This window comes from Bos grunniens, chromosome 13, assembly GCF_055505025.1.
Source record: "Bos grunniens cultivar Pamir isolate PY7600 chromosome 13, Bosgru_T2T1.0, whole genome shotgun sequence".
Lineage (NCBI taxonomy): Eukaryota > Metazoa > Chordata > Mammalia > Artiodactyla > Bovidae > Bos > Bos grunniens.
Genome location: NC_141177.1, coordinates 61,476,358 through 61,497,545, shown reverse-complemented (window position 1 = coordinate 61,497,545; position 21,188 = coordinate 61,476,358). Strand labels below are relative to the sequence as shown.

Genomic DNA, 21,188 nt, shown 5'->3' with positions numbered 1-21,188 from the left:
GAAAAGACAGCCTTCAGAATGGGATAAAATAATAGCAAATGAAGCAACTGACAACTAATCTCAAAAATATACAAGCAACTCCTACAGCTCAATTCCAGAAAAATAAAAGACCCAATCAAAAAATGGGCCAAAGAACTAAACAGACATTTCTCCAAAAAAGACATACAGATGGCTAACAAACACATGAAAAGATGCTCAACATCACTCATTATCAGAGAAATGCAAATCAAAACCACTATGAGGTACCATTTCACGCCAGTCAGAATGGCTGCGATCCAAAAATCTACAAGCAGTAAATGCTGGAGAGGGTGTGGAGAAAAGGGAACCCTCTTACACTGTTGGTGGGAATGCAAACTAGTACAGCCACTATGGAGAACAGTGTGGAGATTCCTTAACAAACTGGAAATAGAACTGCCTTATGATCCAGCAATCCCACTGCTGGGCATACACACTGAGGAAACCAGAAGGGAAAGAGACACGTGTACCCCAATGTTCATCGCAGCACTGTTTATAATAGCCAGGACATGGAAGCAACCTAGATTTCCACCAGCAGATGAATGGATAAGAAAGCTGTGGTACATATACACAATGGAGTATTACTCAGCCATTAAAAAGAATACATTTGAATCAGTTCTAATGAGGTGGATGAAACTGGAGCCTATTATACAGAGTGAAGTAAGCCAGAAAGAAAAACACCAATACAGTATACTAACGCATATATATGGAATTTAGAAAGATGGTAACAATAACCCTGTATACGAGACAGCAAAAGAGACACTGATGTATAGAACAGTCTTTTGGACTCTGTGGGAGAGGGAGAGGGTGGGATGATTTGGGAGAATGGCATCGAAACATGTATAATATCATATATGAAACGAGTCGCCAATCCAGGTTCGATGCCTAATACTGGATGCTTGGGGCTGGTGCACTGAGATGACCCAGAGGGATGGTATGGGGAGGGAGGAGGGTTTAGGATGGGGAACACGTGTATACCTGTGGCGGATTCATGTTGATGTGTGGCAGAGCCAATACAATAAAATTGAATTTAATAAAAAAATAATAAAATAAAAGAGTGACATGTTTCTGAAAAAAAAAAAAATGATTCTGGGCTGAGTGTGGTGGGGGAAACTTGGCAGGGCCTAGAAATCAGGGTCTTCTCTGTGTCCCATTGTCTCTGCAGGCTCCGCAAACATTTGTTTACCAAACATTTGCTTTTCTATCTCCATAGTGAAAAAGAACCCACTTGCCAATGCAAGAGACACAGAAGACATGGGTTTGATCCCTGGGTCAGGAATATTCCCTAGAGGTGGGCATGGCAACCCACTCCAGCATTCTTGCCTGGACAATACCATGGACAGAGGAACCTGGTGGGCTACAGTCCATAGGTCACAAAGAATCGGACACAACGGAAGGAACTTAGCACATATGCATGCACGCTCCATTTCCTTCCTCCCCCTTGAAGTCCCAAACCACTACCCCCAACATCCTCTTTTGTCTTTAACTGAAGATGGTATTTAAGGGAGGGCTTCAGCCATTTTGGCGAGTTACTCAGTTTACCTGGGTCTCTCTCATGTGTACATTATTAAACTTTTGTTTGACTTTCTCCTGTTCATCTGGCTCAAGTCAATTTAATTTTTAGACCACTCAGAAACCTACAAGGATAGAGGAAAATTTCTTCCTCCCCAACACAAGCATTGTTGTTGACATTCCCCTGAAAATCCTAAAGATGGGGCAGAAATCCTGAGATAACACTATCTTCATGAAACAAAGATCAGTGACACAAAGGAAAACCATGGTGTAACAGATTCTGCCTCTCAAGGTGGAGAAAACTTAAGCATGTGAAATGCAAAATGACATAAATTGTTGAAACTTCTGCGGGGCTTGCCTAACATACAATCCAGCCAAATAAACACAAGGAGATAAAGGAGGCTGTGTAAACAGTGTTTACCAACCATGTCTCCTCAAGAGGTTGTGGAAACAAGTTACAGCTGTGGCTTTGGAGGGAAGAAATTTGCAGCCTGGAGATTTCAAAGCCGACTTATTTGATGTACAAATCTGGGTTCAAAGAACTTCTGTGAAGTGGGAGAAGGTGACAGGGATGCACCTTCTGGAAACAATTGAAGACCAGACATGAACCTATAGAGTGAGAGATATGACCTGATGAGATGAATAAACTAAAAAGATTCAAGGACAAGAACATGATCCCAGAACTTTGTCACATTATTTGGTAGAGATGTGACTGGGAAAACCCTATAATTTCAAAAATCACAAAAACAGAGTGGGCATAAAAGTCATATTATAATTTCTCAAATACAGACCTCAGTTCAACCCAGTTTAATCCAGTTGAGCATTTAGGATGATGAGTGAGTTAGTGTAGCAATTATTAAAGATTCTTCACTGAGCTGTGGCACAAAATGCAAGGAATTCCTCCCTTTTTACCTCTCTCCTTTTGAAAAAAAAAAGTATTGCCATCTTTGGGCTTTAAAACATACATTTAAAATGGATTGAAAAAGAATCCAGTCAGAAAGTGTCAACTTGTGAATTAGATTTAGAAACATTTGCTAATCTTAGCTTTGATCTGGGAAAGTAAGGATAAACCTAAAAAAAAAAAAAAAAAAAAAGGATAAACCTAACCTCAAGATGGGAGAAGGCAATGGCACCCCATTCCAGTACTCTTGCCTGGAAAATCCCATGGACAGAGGAACCTGGTAGGCTGCAGTCCATGGGGTCGCTAAGAGTTGGGCACAACTGAGCGACTTCACTTTCACTTTTCACTTTCATGCATTGGAGAAGGAAATGGCAACCCACTCCAGTGTTCTTGCCTGGAGAATCCCAGGGACGGGGGAGCCTGGTGGGCTGCCGTCTATGGGGTCACACAGAGTCGGACATGACTGAAGAGACTTAGCAGCAGCAGCAGCAGCAGCAACCTCAAGATGAAAACTTAGGATCCATCTGCAGGAGAATTTTGCTGATCTTCAGTGGCCTCCTGGTATAGGAGGCTAAACAAAAAGTCCAAGTTAAAGTGCTTTAAACCTATGACTCTTTAATTAAGTAAAACACTTTAAGTATAACCAACAAATATATAAGAAATTATTGCAACTTACAAATTCTGGTACCTTTGAGACTGTGATAAGGTTCTGCTACCAAGAATAGCTCCCAAGTAGCCAAAATCTTAGACAGCATATAGAACATATAGGGCTTCCCTGGTGGCTCAGAGGTTAAAGCATCTGCCTGGAATGCGGGAGACCCAGGTTCAATCCCTGGGTCAGGAAGATCCCCTGGAGAAGGAAATGGCAACCCACTCCAGTATTCTTGCCTGGAGAATCCCATGGAGGGAGGAGCCTGGTAGGCTACAGTCCATGGGGTTGCAAAGAGTCGGACACGACTGAGCGACTTCACTCACTCAGAACATATAGACTCCGTGGTGGCTCAGACAGTAAAGAATCTGCCTGCCATGCAGGAGACCTGGGTTTGATCCCCTGGATCAGGAAGATCCCCTGGAGAAAGGAATGGCTACCCACTCTAGTATTCTTGCCTAGAGAATGGAGAATTCCATGGACAGAAGAGCCTGGCAGGCTACAGTCTAAGGGGTCGCAAAGAGTCAGACATGACTAAGCACTTGTATCTAAATATTAAGATTTCCTGGCTACACGTAAGAATTTTATCTGGGAGAATCATTCATAAATTTATGTTCACTAACATCACAGTGTCTCATTGGCAGGTGATGAATAAGGTTTTCAGAGGGAACAGGGTACAAAGCAGGGTAGATGGACCAAATGAGGCCTCAAGCAGCAGGAAAAGAAAGAAGAGAGCTTGGAAGTAAGAGGAAAGATGTTCAACAGCAGAATGAAAAGCCGCGAATAACTAACTTTCCACCAAATGGATCCTAGGCTCATTGGAGACCAGAGGCATGCTTCCCAGAGCTCAGCTAGCATGCGATAATATATCCCCACCTGCAAGTCTAGGAAAGAAAACTGAGCCGCTCCATAGGCAATGAAAGTAAAAAGCAGCAACTAAAAGAGAATAGAGTGGGTAGTAAAATACAACAGCGATTTGGGGGAGAAAAGCTACAATTCGGTATGGTTGTGCCATTTGTGAGTAATATGATACTGAAGCACACGCAATAAGAACCTCACCACTTCCAACATGTTCCTTCTCCCAGGATATTGCGATACTGGAGATAGAGACCCATCAGCCATCCTTATTTACCACTTGAATAAATATTCATGAAGCACTTTAAAGTAATCCTTTCAGGCTTCCACACAGGGGTGCTACAATTAAGCCATCCCGCAAGTCGTCTTCCATAGACAATGCTGTACTGAACATCTGTTTATACTCTGGATGTTTTGCAGTTGAATTTTCATACCTGGAATATTTACGGCTTGGCTCTAAAAGGAAATGCCCCTCCACTTGAGATCAGGATTCAGTACTGAGTTCTGAAGAAGAAAACTTCTCAGTAAGCTTCAGAGAATCCAGTACTGTTCATTTTGCCTTCTGTAGCCTGTTGCCTAGAGTTGAGAACTGCCTAGCTGACTTCTCCTTGTGGCTACAAAAACAAACTATCAATCAAACACAGGTTGATGTAATCATTTGCTTAAATTGACCAAGCCATGGGACAACAGACTTGCATCTGTAAGGGGTAACATGTTTGCAAGAACTTGAAATCTTAAAGAATTTTGCCATCAGCTAGAGTTTTGACAGGAAGTGGGGTGCAACTGCCAAGTATTCAAAACCGACACCTCAGCTGTTCATCTTTCCTTTTTTTTTTTTTTTGCTTTCTGAATCATTGTTCCCAGCACTGGGTACTTTTTCTGATGTCTAGTTTTTCATTCACATTAGAGTGGTTTTGTTCTGTTGATTTGTCTGGGGTGGAGAGTCTCCCCTGATCTCTCTCTTTTTCACACTGCTTTCAGGCACACTTCTTTGAGTTTGAGTTGGGTGTGTATTCACAATTTCCCATGGTACCTGGCACCTACTTTTTCTTAGCACATAAAGAGGATTTTCTCTCTCTTGCAATCTACATCATGCCTGTTCTCACTTCAGCTAATACCATGTCAGCTTCAGGACTACAGAAAATGAAGGATAAGTCAATTTCTACTCAACGGCATGGCTTTAAATTGGGACCTTTTACTTTATTTTTATTCCATTTCTCTGCTTCAGTCATCAAAGCTTTCTGGGTAGCTCAGCAAAGATGCAGTAGTGGCCATTTTTATTCAACTTAATTCTTATTTTGTGAAGATATTCCACCACCCCCTCACAAAAAAGGCAAAATCAATCAATCAAAATAAAATTCTGACTTCAAAAGTTTGCTTCTTTTCCTATTTCTTTTTTTTTAAATTTTTTCCCATCACCTTTTCACTTTCCATCATGTAGTGGTTTCTTGTTCTCCCTACTCCATCTCCTACTTCATCCACCTCAACCCCCAGCTGTCCATTTGGAAAGGTTCAGATAAATGACTATCTTATCTCTCTGAGGATTTTCTCTTAATAGAAAATACTTCTTAGTCCAAAGGAAAAAATCTCTAATGGAGGAAATTCCTGAGAATAGGGGTTGGGAGGGATGGGAGGGACTTTGAAGGAGCAGAAGAAAATTGTGGGGAATTATGGGTAGGTTCCTTATCTTGATTGTGGTGATGGTTTCACAGGTATATGCCAAAATGTACCACATCACGCATTTTAAATATATGCAACTTATTGTATGTCAATTATACTTCAGGAAAACTGTTTAAAAATAAACATGATGCTGGAGAGGATTATGGACTATTACTCAGCCATAAAAAAAGTTATAATAATGCCATTTGCAGCATGGATACACTTGGAGATTATCACACTAAGTTAAGTCAGATAGAGAAAAACAAATACCACATGGTATCACTGTATATGGAATCTAAAAGAAAAGAAAGAAAGATACTAATGAATGTATTTACAAAATGGAAACAGACTCAGAGACTTGGAAAACAAACTTATGGTTACCAAAGGGGACATGTTGTGGGGGGTAGAAGGGATACATCCGGAGTTTGGGATTAACATATATACACTACCATATATAAAATATATAACCAACAAAGACCTACTGTAGAGGAAAGGGAACTCTACTCAATATTCTGATAACCTATATGGGGAAAGAATTTGAAAAAGAATATATATATATATATGTATAACTGACTCACTTTGCTATACACTTGAAACTAACATAACATTGTAAATCAGCTAGACCTCAATATAAAATAAAAATATTTTTAAAGAAAAAAAAAACAGAACAAAACCTCTCCAGTGTCTCTCTTCTATGCATAGTTCTCTGGCTCCACCACTGGCGGTAAGCTCTCACAGAGAACATGGGTTTAGCTGTGCATTTCCCAGAGTGTTGTCTGGTTCACTGATGGTGTTCATTCAGTATCTACTGAATTGTACTGTGACGTCTGATCATAATGGTTACTATTTCTGGTGTCTATTGTCTGCCACCACTTTTTACTGATTAACTCTTTAATCCTCACAATAGTTCTCTAAGTTGAGTCCTGTTACGATTCCACTTTGCACTTGAAGAAACCCAGGGACCCACTCCAGGGCCCTTGCTCTCTGACACAGATACTGCCTTTATAGATTACACTTAAAATAAATGAGAATCTTCAGAGATCTGAAGCGAAGATCATAGAGCCTGTGGTATGGAGAAGCCAGAAAGTTCAGGAATAAGGTAATGAATACAAAAGACCAAAGGAACAGTACTAAACTTGGAATTAGAAATTTTGGTGTTAAGACCCAACAGGGCCACTTCAGAATTACTGCAAGGATTAGGTGAGAAAATGACTAGAGAATTACCAACGTCAACTGAACAGCATCATGACCATGCTCTAGGATAAACCCTTTTGTAGGAGACAAGTTTCTTAACAATACCTAGTTCTCACTGCAGCACATTTCCTTTTTATTACAAAGATAAATTTAGTTTTCATGTACCAAGCAGTGTAATCTAGAGGATGACCCTTTCTCTGAAGGCATGACCAAAATATCCATGAAAAGTTGTGCTTCTCAGAGAGACATCTAAATAGACCTTCTGCAGTCCCTGTGATAACTTGTTAGCTTAAAACAACTGATTTTTTAAAAGATAAAGATGCTTCCTTGATACGCTTGTGTCCTTTGGTCTTCATATGGTCGCTGATATTACTATCATCTGCCTCACAGATGAGAAATGTTTAAGTTACACATTCAACGTCAACTTGTCTGAGAAAATTAAAAATCAGTATTTAGTTTTTCAGAAAACATGTATATCTTTTCCTGACATTATTTTTTAAATATTTTTTTCCATTACAGTTTACCACAGGATTCTTTCTCTTTTTTAAGTCATTTTAAGTCAGTTCTGGATGGTTTGTTGTAAAAAAAAAAAAATTAATTGCCAAATAATGAAAGAAATAAATAGTGGTAGATTTATCCTATAGAATGAATGAGTTACTGGAGTAAGAACACGCAGACCAATTCTCTGAGAATTAAGAACACTCAATTCTCTGTGGTGGAAATGTTTAGCCTCTAGCTCTCACTCAAATATAATTTCCCATTTTCCACTAATTTCATTGACCAGCAGCCTGATGATTTTATACACCTTGAAGGTTATAGCAAAGCTAAAGGACAACTAGCTGATACACCAAGTAACAATAGGTAACAGGCAGCAAATACTTCTATCATCATCTGAAACAAGAAGGAATTGAGTTATTTACCCTTTGTGTGTCCAAGAGCACTTGGCTTTATCACTGGATGTCCTGAAAAATTAATGTCCTTAAAAGGATATTATTAGTTATCTTGAGTCTGGAAAGACTCATATAAAAAGAGAGATTGGTTACTGTTCGTGATCTTTCATATTTAACCATGCTTTCAGGCTATTAATGGGAAAACTATTCATAGTTAGTTTAACTATTAACATAATGTGGGATGAGACCATAGCAGAAGATGAAAGGATAAAATGAAGGTCTATCAACCTCCACCCTTATTACAAATGCAGCTATTAATAGTAAGATTAATCATATACCATATCAATGAATCTATTAATAATCTTTAAAATATATTTGAAAGAATTTGGACACAACTTGGAAGAATCCCAGGGCAACTGATACAATTCAGGATTGATTGTGCCTGGCAGACTAGGTTGTGTGATCATCCTGCTAGATAAGCTATTTAAAGAACAGTGAAATTCTTAAAAAATGAAGAGGAAGGAGGAGGGTATAATGGAGGGGGAGACTATGACTATATGAGGAAGAAATGATATTTCCAAGTCAACTTGGAAAAATGAGGCTGTTTTTTGACACTAAAACATGCTGTTTTTGTTCTGGTTTAGGCTGGAACCGTGTGGTGGTGTTCCTTCCTATCCCTTTCCAAAAATGATTTGTGCTTACTTTACTGCCAAAAGGGAGGAACAAAATATTATATAAAATCCCTCTGGCTTTCACATATTGTGGTCTCTTTCCAGCCTTTTAAGCCTAACATATTTAAAAAAAAATCAGAAACATTTCTGTGCTTTACAACAGGGGTTCAAAGCTAATTTAATATTTTTCATCATCATTCTATTTTTATGTTGATAGTTCATCACATACAATAGATGGAAATGTTGCATAATTCCACTGCCATGTAACAATATTCATAAGTAAAGGTTTTATTTTCAACTGTGAATTTTAAACTTAATTACTCCATGTGTGAGAAGTAATATTTCTTTTTTCTTCACATATTACTTGTCATTCCCAAAGCTATTTCTAATGAAAGAAAACTCCCCTAATCCTGAAAAAAACACAGAAGTCACCTTCTTCACCTCTTTCTCTTTTACTTTCACATATTCAGCATTTATAACCTACACTAATTAATTTGTGTGTCCTTCATTAAATGTGCACTGATTGGAGGTAGCAGTTAAGTGCTAAGAAGATCAGGGAATTTCTTCCGTTTCACTGTAATGCATCCACCAGGAACAACAGCCATTTCCTGATCTGTGGAGTTCTCAGCTGACAATGATCACCCTTGGCTCCACACTGAGGACAGTCATTGAACTGGACCACATGGTTATCTCTGCCCCTCCGCCTGGCTCCTAACCCAAGGGCAATGATTGTACCCTTGGAATTGGAAGTGTGGGAATGGTGCTTATGAGAAGAGGAGATGTGTGGTTCTTAAACTGTGGGTTTCTCAGACTATAACTACCACCCTTGAGCACAAGTTCAAAACTCTGAGCTGCTACTTTGAGTTCTCCTTCTGTTTCTGAGTAGCATCTGTTTGGTTCAACTCTGCCGTTGGTAATCTTGTGTTTTTGAATGGACCCTTTTTCACCAAGCCCTTTAAGATATCAGTAAAATATAAAATATACAAACAGCTCATACAACTCAACATGAAAACAAATAAACCAATCAAAAAATGGGCAGAAGATCTAAAGGGACATTTCTCTGAAGAAGAATGATAGGTAGCCAGCAGACGCATGAAAATGTGCTCAATGTCACTAGTTATTTGAGAAATGCAAATCAAAACTACAATGAGGTATCACCTCATGCTAGTTAGAAAGGCTATCATTAGAAACTCCACAAATAAAAAATGCTGGAGGAGGGGTAGGGAAAAGAACCCTCCTACACTGTTGTAAGTTGGTACAGGCACTGTGGAAAACAGTATGGAAGTTCCTCAGAAAATTAAAAATAGAATTACCAGACAATCCAGCATTCCCACTCCTGGACATATATCCAGACAAAAATCATAATTCAAAAAGATACCTTCACCCCTATGTTCATAGCAGCACTATTCACAATAGCCAAGACGCATAAACAACCTAAATGTCCATCAGCAGATGAATGGATAAAGATATGGTACATAAATACAATGAAATGCTACTCAGCCATATAAAAGGATGAAATAGTACCATTCACAGCAACATGGAAGCAGCTCGAGATGAGCATACTAAGTGAAGTAAGTAAGAAAGGAAAAGACAAATAACATATGATATCATTATATGCGGAATCTAAAACACGGCACAAGTGAAACAACCATGAAATCAAAGCAAAATCAAGGACATAGAGAATAGACAGCTGGTTGCCAAGGGGGAGTGGTTAGGAGAGGGGAGGAGCAGGAGTTTGGGATTAGCAGATGCAAACTGGTACGTATAGATAAACAACAAGGTCCTACTGTGTAGCACAGGGAACTATATTCAATATCCTGTGATAAACCATCAAGGAAAAGAATATGAAAAAAATTATAATCATGACACACGTATACATGTGTATATATATATATACATGTATATGATGGGTTATAATGTAAAATATAAATTTTTCTACTCTGAGTATGAATCAAAACAAGTAGGAGGAATACCACCTCCTTGGTTAACTCAGGATATTTACTAAGAAAGAATTTATTTGAAGGCCCAGGTGAGAAGAAGAATGAGGACTTACGCTATAGGAAGGAGGAGAACTAAGGGCGAAAGTATACATTGTAAAGGACAAACATCAGCTTAGCCAGTGGGAGAACAATTCCTTCCCAGTAATGAAATAACCCAATCTCTCCAAACTCATGGGGACATGGGTTTCTATCGAAAAAATAGTTGGTTGGTCACTTGGATGAGCTGTAGAAATAGTGATTCCTGGATTTAGTAAGTAGTAACTCTGTATAGCTCAGTTGGTAAAGAATCTGCCTGCAATGCAGGAGACCCAGGTTTGATTTCTGTGTTGGGAAGACCCCCTGGAGAAGGAAGTGGCAACCCATTCCAGTATTCTTGCCTAGAGAATCCCATAGACAGAGGATCCTGGCAGGCTACAGTCCATGGGATCACAAGAGTCAGACATGACTTGGCAATTAAACAGAGAGAGAGATAGCTCTGTATAATTTCTATCCACTCCTTTGGATGTCTTCATTTTTCTACAATGATCACCAATTCCCAAGTTGCTGATTTTACTATTGAACTCTAAGTTTTTAAGCTATTAAAGATGTTTTTTAAAACTTTTCTTTTTCTTATATAACTTGACCCTTTTTCTGCCTTTTGATATATGCCCTTATCTTTAAAATAGCACTTTTAAGGTTTGGGACTGAGAAATTTCAAAACGGTAAAAAGCAATTGCCATAGCTGAAAAGTAGTCCAGGTTATGTTTCATTTTATTTCTTTTTCCTTTATGTTACCAAAAAAAAAAAAAAAAATCACGTGTCACAAAATAGGCAAGAACAAATAAAATAATATCGGTTGCAGTGGGAACACTTCGAAATTAGTAGTTATAAAAATAACCTTATTTTTTACTGAAGATTAGAAAGTTAGAAAGTTAAGTCACTCAGTCGTGTCCAACTCTTTGCAACCCCATGGACTGTAGCCCACCAGGCTCCTCCATCCATGGGATTGTCCAGGCAAGAATACTGGAGATTACAGCATATTTTAAAATGAGAAACTCTGTAAAGTGGTCAGTATTAGTAGGCTTGTGTTTCTCAATGGGGAAGGCATATAAATTCAGCACAGGATGTTATGTTGGACAAAGAAGCCATAAAATAAAATAAAATGAGTACTTGTGTGGGTTTTGCTAATTTCAAAATCCAACATGCTGAATTTATGGCTTCTCAGATACAGGCCTGGACCCTAGTATCTGGTTATAAAAGATTTAAACATTTTGGATAGGGATAATCACCAATAAGTAGGATGAAATGCCAGTCTGGGTTTTACAAGGATCATTTTGGTAAAGAAAATTTACAAGTAGAGTTCACTTAAACTACACATGCCTTCACAGTGGAGGAGAGAGACTGTAGGGTGTGTGGCTTGCTTGCCAGAGAGAAGGTAACCTTGGAACACCAGTCTTCTGTTCTTTCATTCTCTTTATTCCATTCTGTTCTACTTAAGTTAATGTCCCTAATTGCCAAGAGGAATCAACTAATACAAAATCCCCAGAGAACTATACCCTACATGGGCCTTCAGGGTCCCCCATGGGTGAACATAAAGCCCACGGAAATAAGAAATGACTTCCTGAGACTAACTGGCCATTCACCCCAGAATGACAAGACTTGGAAGATGTGTGTAGGATCACAAGCTTTAAAAGTTCAAAATTCATTTTAAAGTCGATTCACTCAGTAATTTAAGTGCAGTTAAGTAAGCTATGCTGATAAATTCAATTTCATTAAGCACGCAAAACAGATATTCTTCTATATAGTTAATCACAGGGGTTGGAGTATGTACTAAATTATTTCACAAACTAGAAATCATATTCTAGTGTGGAAGCCCAAATTGCTCACCCCATCTAGCTTTCCATTAGCAACAAAATTTCCAATATAGCTTAAAAACTTGGGTGGCATAATGCATAAAATGTATGAGACTTAGAACATTCTCAATTTCTTTTTGCTTTCTCTGTATTGTAGCTGCCAGTGCTCCTATTATGTAGAAGAAAGAGACTGAGTTGGTGCAGGCGCCAGTGGTCTAGAATGGCTAGATTTTAAAAACTCTAGTAATTAATTTAGGCTAATTATACCTTAGGAATGCAGTGTCAACCACTTGTCATTGGCTAACAGGCTCCAGAGCTTTCACCCCCACAGACAACCGCTCCCTCTTGTCATGCTGCTGCTCAGTCACTTCAGTCGTGTCCGACTCTGTGCAACCCCAGACAGCAGCCCACCAGGCTCCCCAGTCCCTGGGATTCTCCAGGTAAGAACACTGGAGTGGGTTGCCATTTCCTTCTCCAATGCATGAAAGTGAAAAGTGAAAGGTGAAAGTGAAGTCACTCAGTCATGTCGGACTCGTAGTGACCCCATGGACTACAGCCTACCAGGCTCCTCCGTCCATAGGATTTTCCAGGCAAGAGTACTGGAGTGGGGTGCCATTGCCTTCTCCGCCCTCCTGTCATAGGATCGCATTATAGTAATGATTTTTATAAGACATCGCCCCATCTATGACCCTGGCCTTTGCCATTGGTAGGAAAGATATCCTTAGTTAGGCAGGGTTTTCATATGTTCCACACTTTTCTCATTCATTAAAACCCCTGCTAACAGAGAAGCATATATTTTTCTCTGATGTCTCTCTGTAGTCATCATCCCTTTGATGGCATGTCTCATTTGCAGCTTCTATATCATATCCTTAAATTTTCTAATATCATTTCATAAAAATTCCTTTTTATTTCCTTTCAGTTCCACTGCCTGCTTCTCAGTTCATGAGCACTTCTTACTCCAGTTGCTCCCTAACGAAGGAATCTTTTCAGTCAGACTACTCTCTAATCTCTTAGGCCTCAACAAGATTTTCAGAAGTTCAGGCTTAAGTGATGCAGGCCATTCCAGCTTCCTTTTTTGCTTAAAGCAAGGAAGTCTGCTGTGTTTGATTATGCTCCCAAGTTTCTACTGCACTCATGAGTTTTAACTCTTCTTTCTAGTGCACCAAGATGACCCAGTTTCTAAATTCACTTCCAAAAGAACTAGTACTAACTATAACAACCCTATTTTGATTTCATACCTCAAATCTATTCTTTTAAATTGAAGTATAGTTGATATACAAAATTATATTAGCTTAAGGTGTACAGCATAGTGATTCAATATTTTTATATATTTCATTTAAAGTTGTTATAAAATATTGACTATATTTCCTCTGCTGTACACTAAATCCTTGTAGCTTATTTATTTTATATATACTAGTTTGTGCTTCTTAATCCCTCACTGAAATTTTGCCCTTCCTCTCTTCCCTCTTCACCACTGGGAACCACTAGCTTATTCTCTATAACTGTAAGCTGTTTTGTTATATTCATTTGTTTGTTTCATATTTAAGAGTCCATATACTAGTGACAATATACAGTATTTGTCTATCTCTATCTGATGTATTTCACTAAGCATCATACCCTCTAGGTCCATCCATCTTGTTGAGAATGGCAGGATTTCATTCTTTTTTATGGTTGAGTAATATTCTATTCAGAGAAGGCAATGGCACCCCACTCCAGTACTCTCACCTGGAAAATTCCATGGATGGAGGAGCCTGGTGGGCTGCAGTCCATGGGGTCACTAAGAGTTGGACACGACTGAGCAACTTCACTTTCACTTTTCACTTTCACCCATTGGAGAAGGAAATGGCAACCCACTCCAGTGTTCTTGCCTGGAGAATCCCAGGGACGGGGGAGCCTGGTAGGCTGTTCTCTATGGGGTCGTACAGAGTCGGACACAACTGACGCGACTTAGCAGCAGCAGCAGCAGCAAGATTCCATTGTGGAGACATATATGGACCCTTAGGTTGCTTCCATATCTTGGCTATTATAAAAATTTTGCTATGAAAATTGTGATGCAAGTATCTTTTCAAATAAGTGTTTTTATTTTCTTCAAGTAGGTACCCAAGAGTGGAATTGTTAGAGCATACGGTAGGTCTATCTATTTTAGTGTTTTGAGGAACCTCCATACTGGTTCCTATAGTGGCTACATTAATTTACAACAGTGTGTTGGGGCTCCTTTCCCCCACACCCTCGCCAACATTTGTTATTTGTAGATTTTTTTTTGGTGACAGTCATTCTGACAAGTGTAAGGTGATATCTCACTGTGGTATTGATTTGCATTTCTCTGATGATTAGTGATGTTGAGCATCTTTTCATGTGCTTGTTGGCCATCTGTATATCCTCTTTGGAAAAATGTCTATTCAGGCCTTCTGCCCATTTTTAATGTTTTTTAAATATTAAGTCATATGAGTGAAGAACCGACTCATTGGAAAAGACCCTGATGCTGGGAAAGATTGAAGGCAAAAGGAGATGGAGGCAGCAGAGGATGAGATGGTTAGATAGCATCACTGACTCTATGGCCATGAATTTGAGCAAACTCCAGGAGATAGTGAAGGACAGAGGCCTGATGTGCTGCAGTCCATGGGGTCACAAAGAGTTGGACACAACTTAGCAACTGAACAACAAACATAAGCTGTTTTCTCTCAATTCTATCAATAGTTATTGTGGGCAGTACAAGCTACACCCTTTGGAAAAATCAAGAGAAGAGATAACCAGTCTCTGACTCACAGACATTACAAGGTGATTCAGGAAACCAGACTCGTGCACGTGAATGGTATCTATATACAATGGAATGTAATTAAATGCCAGCAGGTTTGAGCCGAAAATTAAGAGGGCCTGGTTGAGTGCTCTAAAGACAAGCTGATATTCAAGCAAAGCTCATTAACTAATACCAGTAATAATTTATAGCCAATCTCATTAGAAAGTGTATGTCTGGCATTCCAAGATAATGATTTTTAGAACATAAAAATATATTGTCCTGGCCACTAATACCAACAGAGGCTATAAATGTTGACTTCCTCTTTTTATCTTTTTTGGTCATTTGTTTTTATCTTAATAAATAAAACAAAATCAAGAAACAAAAAAATTTAAGACACACTGCATGATAGGAGAGCTGCATAGAGAGCAGGAGGAAGTTGAGCGAAGTGAGGGTCATTTCCCCTTCTGGGCCCTCGCAATTGCTGTAATTCATAACTATTTGAGATCCTGTGATACTCCGACTTTATGTTTCCATGAAACAAGCTTATCAGCAAGCTTCCCTTCAGTGTTCACCTCTACAAAGGCACTTTCTTTCCCTAGATTCTTGTCATTGTTCCTGTCAACTGCTGGTGAGAGATCAACAGCCCCAACATAACCTGCAGGCTATCTGCCAGGAGCACAGGACCAGCTGGAAGCGAAGAGAACAGGATTTTTTCTTCTCGGATAAGCACCTCTCCTTTGTTACTTTATCCTTAGGTCTATGAACTCCTCTGGCTTGGAAAAAATAAAAAAGAAACCCTCTTAAGGACCTTAATATGAAAAGAGGCCAAGAAAATATTACCATTCACCCACCTGAAGTAATATCCAGTTATTATAGTACAAAGACAGAGAAAATCTGCATCGGGTAGAAATTTCATTATCCTACAGGATATTAAAATCCTGATATCAAGGTTGTCAACAATGTGATAACAAATGCAGCTCTAAAACTGATTGCTTCTTGAAATGTATCTTTAAAGATCATTTATAATTCAGTAATATCTTTACTACTCTGGCTGCTAATATTGATTAGCAGTCAACTGCATTCATCAACTGCACACAATGAAAAACTCCAGGAGGAAGAAACACAAAAATGAAGAGAAGCCAGAAGGAACTTTTGCAGGACATTTTTTAAAAATAGAAAAATCACTTGGCTTTTCTTCAACTTCTGGTTCCTCTGTGATAATAATAACCAAAAGGAAGGTACAGTTTCAGCAGAGCAGTAAAAAAAGATACAGAGAATATACCAGAAACATCCTATAATACTAAACTTGACTTCTATATTCTAAGTTTAAAAATATAATAAAACCAAAGTTTATAAAGAGATCTTCTGGCACCTTTAAGAAGACACCCCTTATGGTAAAAGACAGACTTGTTAGGCAGAGCTTTCTTAAAAGATTCCTACAGGCATTTCCCATACTATAAGAGCTGAAAGCCAGTATTACTGAAGCCTGTAGGACAAAATTGTAGGAAAGGCCAGTATGCAACATTCAAGCAAATAACTCAAGAGAAAGACCTAAAAATGCTCTGCACTATTGATGCAGAAGTGCCAGCTATGTCCACCAGAATGCCTGTTTCTAGATGATTTCTACCCCACTTTGCTTTGGATACACTGGTTGCCAGACAGCACTTTAGCAAACCCCAGGATATGGATACGTGGAAAACTGGGGAGATGATAATGACTAGGTCACCCAGTCAACTATAGCTCCAGTTCAAATCCCCCATTGCACCCTTAGGCCAAGAATGAATCCTTTTAAGTCCCCATATCAATAACAATTGACTCACCTAAACTTAAGGATGATTAGTGCTTGAGCATCACTTGCCTATGTGTTCCTATTACCAGGTCCCATTTTTTACATTCCTGTCCAGAAACAATTCTTGGGAATTCCAGATAACTCTGTGTCCACCTGGGTCATGGGAATGCTACTTAAACTTGAACAATCGAGTAAGAGGGTCTAATTGAAGAGAGCTTATGGAATGTAAGAAATCATACAATTAATTTTCATTTAGTTTAAGGATATCCATATGTGCCCATATAATCAATCCAACCTGCCATGGTGTGGAAGTGAAGAAGTAGAATATTTGCCATTTTTCCTCCTGCTTGTTCTTAATCTTAGCTCTCAGGGATTCCTCTCATCTTTTCTGACCTCCAGATCCCAGTGACTATTTTGGGATTTTTCTAATCCTTTTGTCCAATGCTCTCTCAAGACCCTATGCTCAGCAATTTAGATGGGCTATTTCTGTTTTCTCTGTGTTTTTAAAATGAAGTTAATAGCCTCTGTGAAAGAGGTTAAAAGGAAGACTACTCCCTTGGCAATAATAGGTTACTTGTTTACATTCTTTTCCTTTTTCAAAATAACACTTCCGGGTCCTCTGCTCATACTACAATGATGCAAGGGAAAGATGAACATTTATAACACACATAAAATTTTAAAAATGAAGACTCTATCAAGATGTTACGTTTGTCTTGTCATCACAGAATTTTGGCTGAAGCTTCAGAGTTGAGAATATAAAGTATTTGGTGTTCACATATTCTCAAGAAAGGGGATGATCAATATAAAACATGGTAACAGGTGATTAAAAAAAACAAACAAACAAACAAGAGACTTTGCTGGTGGCCCAGTGGCTAAGACTCCATGCTCCCAAGGTAGGGGGTCCAGATTCAATCCCTGATTGGGAACTAGATCCCATATGCCACAACTAAGACCCAGAGCAGCCAAATAAATACAATAGAATAAAAAAACAGAGAAGTGACCTCAGCTCCCCTACCCCAACCTCAAGCCAAGTAAAGAAGGCTTCCAGAGAACTGCTCAAAGAATGTGGGAACGTTTTCTAGAACACAACGTCTCCTGACTGTATGCTTGCCAAGCTATGTAAATACATGGGTCCCTCTCTACTAAGGGACCTAGAAGAGTGTGACAACAGATATCTTGAAAGAACCTAATATGTATCCCTTTGAGTTCAAGCAACACAGAGACTTCTGCCTGACACTTGGAGAAATTCTAAAGATCAGAAGTTGTCCTGGCTGGATTGTCCTGCTAGCAGAGTAAGTAGAGAAGCTGTCATGAAAGCAAAATGCCTTTCCAGTGATGAATTTACCCATGGAAAAGAGTAGACCTCACAGAAATTAGCTGGACTTGATTTATCTTGAAAGACACACTGCCCAAGATGTGTGCCAAGGAATTAGGTGAGCCCAACAGAAAGAGGCTGTGAGGGATGAGCCTTAGAAGGTTAAGTAAGAAGATATTAGTCAGAGTATGACAGGAAACCTCAGGAGGGAGGATGTATGGAGAAATCTGTTTGAGTTATTAGTTACCTGTGGTTGTAAAAAAAACAAGAATGTAAACTTTGGAAACAAGGCACAGTTTCCATGGGTCACAAGTCCAGACATGGCTGAACTGTGTGTTCTGCAAGGCTGCAGTTGAGAAGCTGGTTGGGACTGTGGTCTCATCTGGGACTCAACTCGGGGAGTATCCACTTCCAATCTCACGTGGAGGTGGGCAGCTTCAAGTTCCTCATGAGAGTCCTGTTGAGGGCTTCAGTATCTTGCTTACTATTAACTGGGAGCTGCCCTCGGCTCATTGTTAAATTGCCTTCTCCACAGGCAGCTCACAACATAGCAACCAGTTTCAAAGCCAATAGGGGAAAGAGTGTTTTCTCACACAAAAAGGAAATGTTTGTTATGAGAGAAAGAGTCGGTCTTGAATGTTTACCACGACCAAGGGCATTTGGGAACCAAGGGAGAGATGCAGACAATAGCAGCCAACTGAGATTTTAGCTTTCCCCTCTTTCTTCCCATTCATCCAGTCCTGGAGAAGTCAGGACCAGCAGCACAATGGACAGGAAATGAAAAACCCAGGATAATAGTTTAAATGTCAAGCCATAGTCCCTTCCCCACTGTAGACTTCTAATCCTATGTCAAACTGGGAGCTGAGAGAATGGGGAAAAAGTCATGATCAATAAGGCTACATTTCTTTTTTTTTTCTATTATGGCTAAATAAACATTACAAATCTGAACCTAAGACTCTACATGAACACACAGAAGTGAAGGAAAAATCTGTAAGATCATCAAAGATACCATCCTGGGAATGTCATTGAGGAAAACAATCAATGTGCTCTATAACTTCACTTCTATTAAGTCCAGGTTGTTCATTAAACTGTTTTTCACGAGCTTATCATATAGGAGGTTTCAAGAAACAGTAAGAAATGTTGATGTGCACTGGACTCACCTAACAAAGAAAAAGGAAGAGAAGTAGTAATAGAAGAATGAGGAGATAAATAGGAAGAGGAAGAGGTTGAGGAGGAGAGAAGAAAGGAAAGAAGGGAGGAAGGAGAGAGAGGGAGGGAGGATGGAAAAAAAAGAGATCGTCTTTCCTTTAAAAAACCAGAGGAAACTGGTTTCTATGAGACATCAGCTCAGACATCAGTCGGGCAGGAGAAAGACTAGTGAAAGACAAGTCATTTACTGACTTGTACCCAAACAAGTCTAGCTTGTTCCTAAAACAAATTGCTACTGCCTTCAAAGAGTTGATACTTCAGTAGCAAGTGAAACTGATTACTATTAAATCACTGAATTATTCCCTGATCTCTCTCTTTTGGATTATATTTACTCCTATCTTAAAATGCTATTCAAAAGCCAATCAGATAACAGCTCTAAGTAGCCTTGTTCATCTGAAGGATACCCTATCATTCTTTTTCAATTTACATAAATAAATTTATTTTTCATTTACATAATTTAATTTCATTAATCAAAGGGGAAAAGAATAAAAAGTATCAGATGTCTCAGAATGACTTCTGTGTATCTCTCATCACCTCTAGGCCCAGTTCCCAGTTCTGATTTTTTTTTCAACTCACTAAGCTCTGACTTCTGTTGGTAACCTCTGTTTTTCTAAATTATCATGCTTTATTATTTTTGCATCTTAATTTTCTAAATGTTAGACATTATGGTAAAGAATTATCTTTCTTACAATATTCTATCAACACCATCCTTCACTCATCTTTCCATTATATCACTAAGTTAAGTAAATCATTATTTGCTATTGATTTATGTGAATAAATATATATGTAATATTTTTTCCTGAAACACTAAGTGTAAATCCATGATTACAATGTTTTCCCTTTTTTCTAGTTTATAGTTGCCTTAAAAAAACACCCTTGGTCTAATTATTTTTTGTGTTTTTTCTCAATACAGTGGATCCTTTGGGACTTCACTGGCTGTCCAGTGGTTAAGATTTTCTGCTTCCACTGCAGGAGCCATGGGTTCAATCCCTGGTTGGGGAACTAAGAATCCTGCATTCTATAAATAAAAAAAATAAAATTAAAACAATTTGACCACTAATATATTTTAAATAAATAAATATAAACAAAATGGAGCCTTGGATAACAGATTTGAACTGTATGAGCCAATTTACATGTGGATTTTTTCACTAAACACTTACGGTACCACTCGATAGTGGTGGATTGCAATTGGTTGAGAGGCTCAGCTGTAAAGTTACAGCTGTAAAGCTGTAAATGAAGATTCGCAACTGCACAGAGGGTTGGTCCCTAGTCTGTTAAGCACCAATGCCTTTGATCTCCTGTTGCATCAACAAATACCCTTCTTAGGAGCAAAATAACCCAAGTAACTAACTGCTGGCTAGTTAACTTTCCAATCAATGAGGAGTTTTTCATGAATCATACTGTGTATCACAGACGGAGACCTAATGATTGCTGTATATTTTATACCAAAAATATTTTAATGCCAAAGGAAGATTTGGGAAGCAAAAGTAATACCAAACGAGTTTCTAATTTTAAAATTCACTCTAGAAATTATTCAAATAAATGAATAATCCAATAAGACTTTTGCAAATAAGTTAATTTACCCTTGAGTTTCTAATCTAATGTATAAATGTACCTGCTAGAAGAGAAACATTTAAGAAAAATATCAAAGGATAAAAGGATGACCGTAAGCAGTAGCTTAGGCATGATCAATAACCTAAGAATATTTTCAGAATGTTGTGAAATATTGATAGCTTGGGGAAGAATTTTCCAGGCACAGTTCTAAGGGTAGAAAGACAAATTCTCTCAACCTCATGTGACCTTCAGAAAGCTTCTTCACATTATTTGGACCCCTGGACTGGAAAACTGAGTTCATCCAGAATCAGCTGTCTCATTGCATGCTGAGAAAACACTGTGGTTTTCAGCAGGCTTGGCATCCAAAATATGAAGTGGTTTGTTTTCAGTGAAGTCGTTCTCCCTG

The 21,188-nt window shown here is 38.7% G+C and overlaps 1 long non-coding RNA gene across 1 annotated transcript in view; it reads right to left on the bottom strand.

Moving 5' to 3' along the window:
* Positions 1–21,188, bottom strand: part of LOC147361092 (uncharacterized) — a 151,219-nt gene that overhangs the window by 111,971 nt on the left and 18,060 nt on the right. The window lies entirely within an intron of this gene.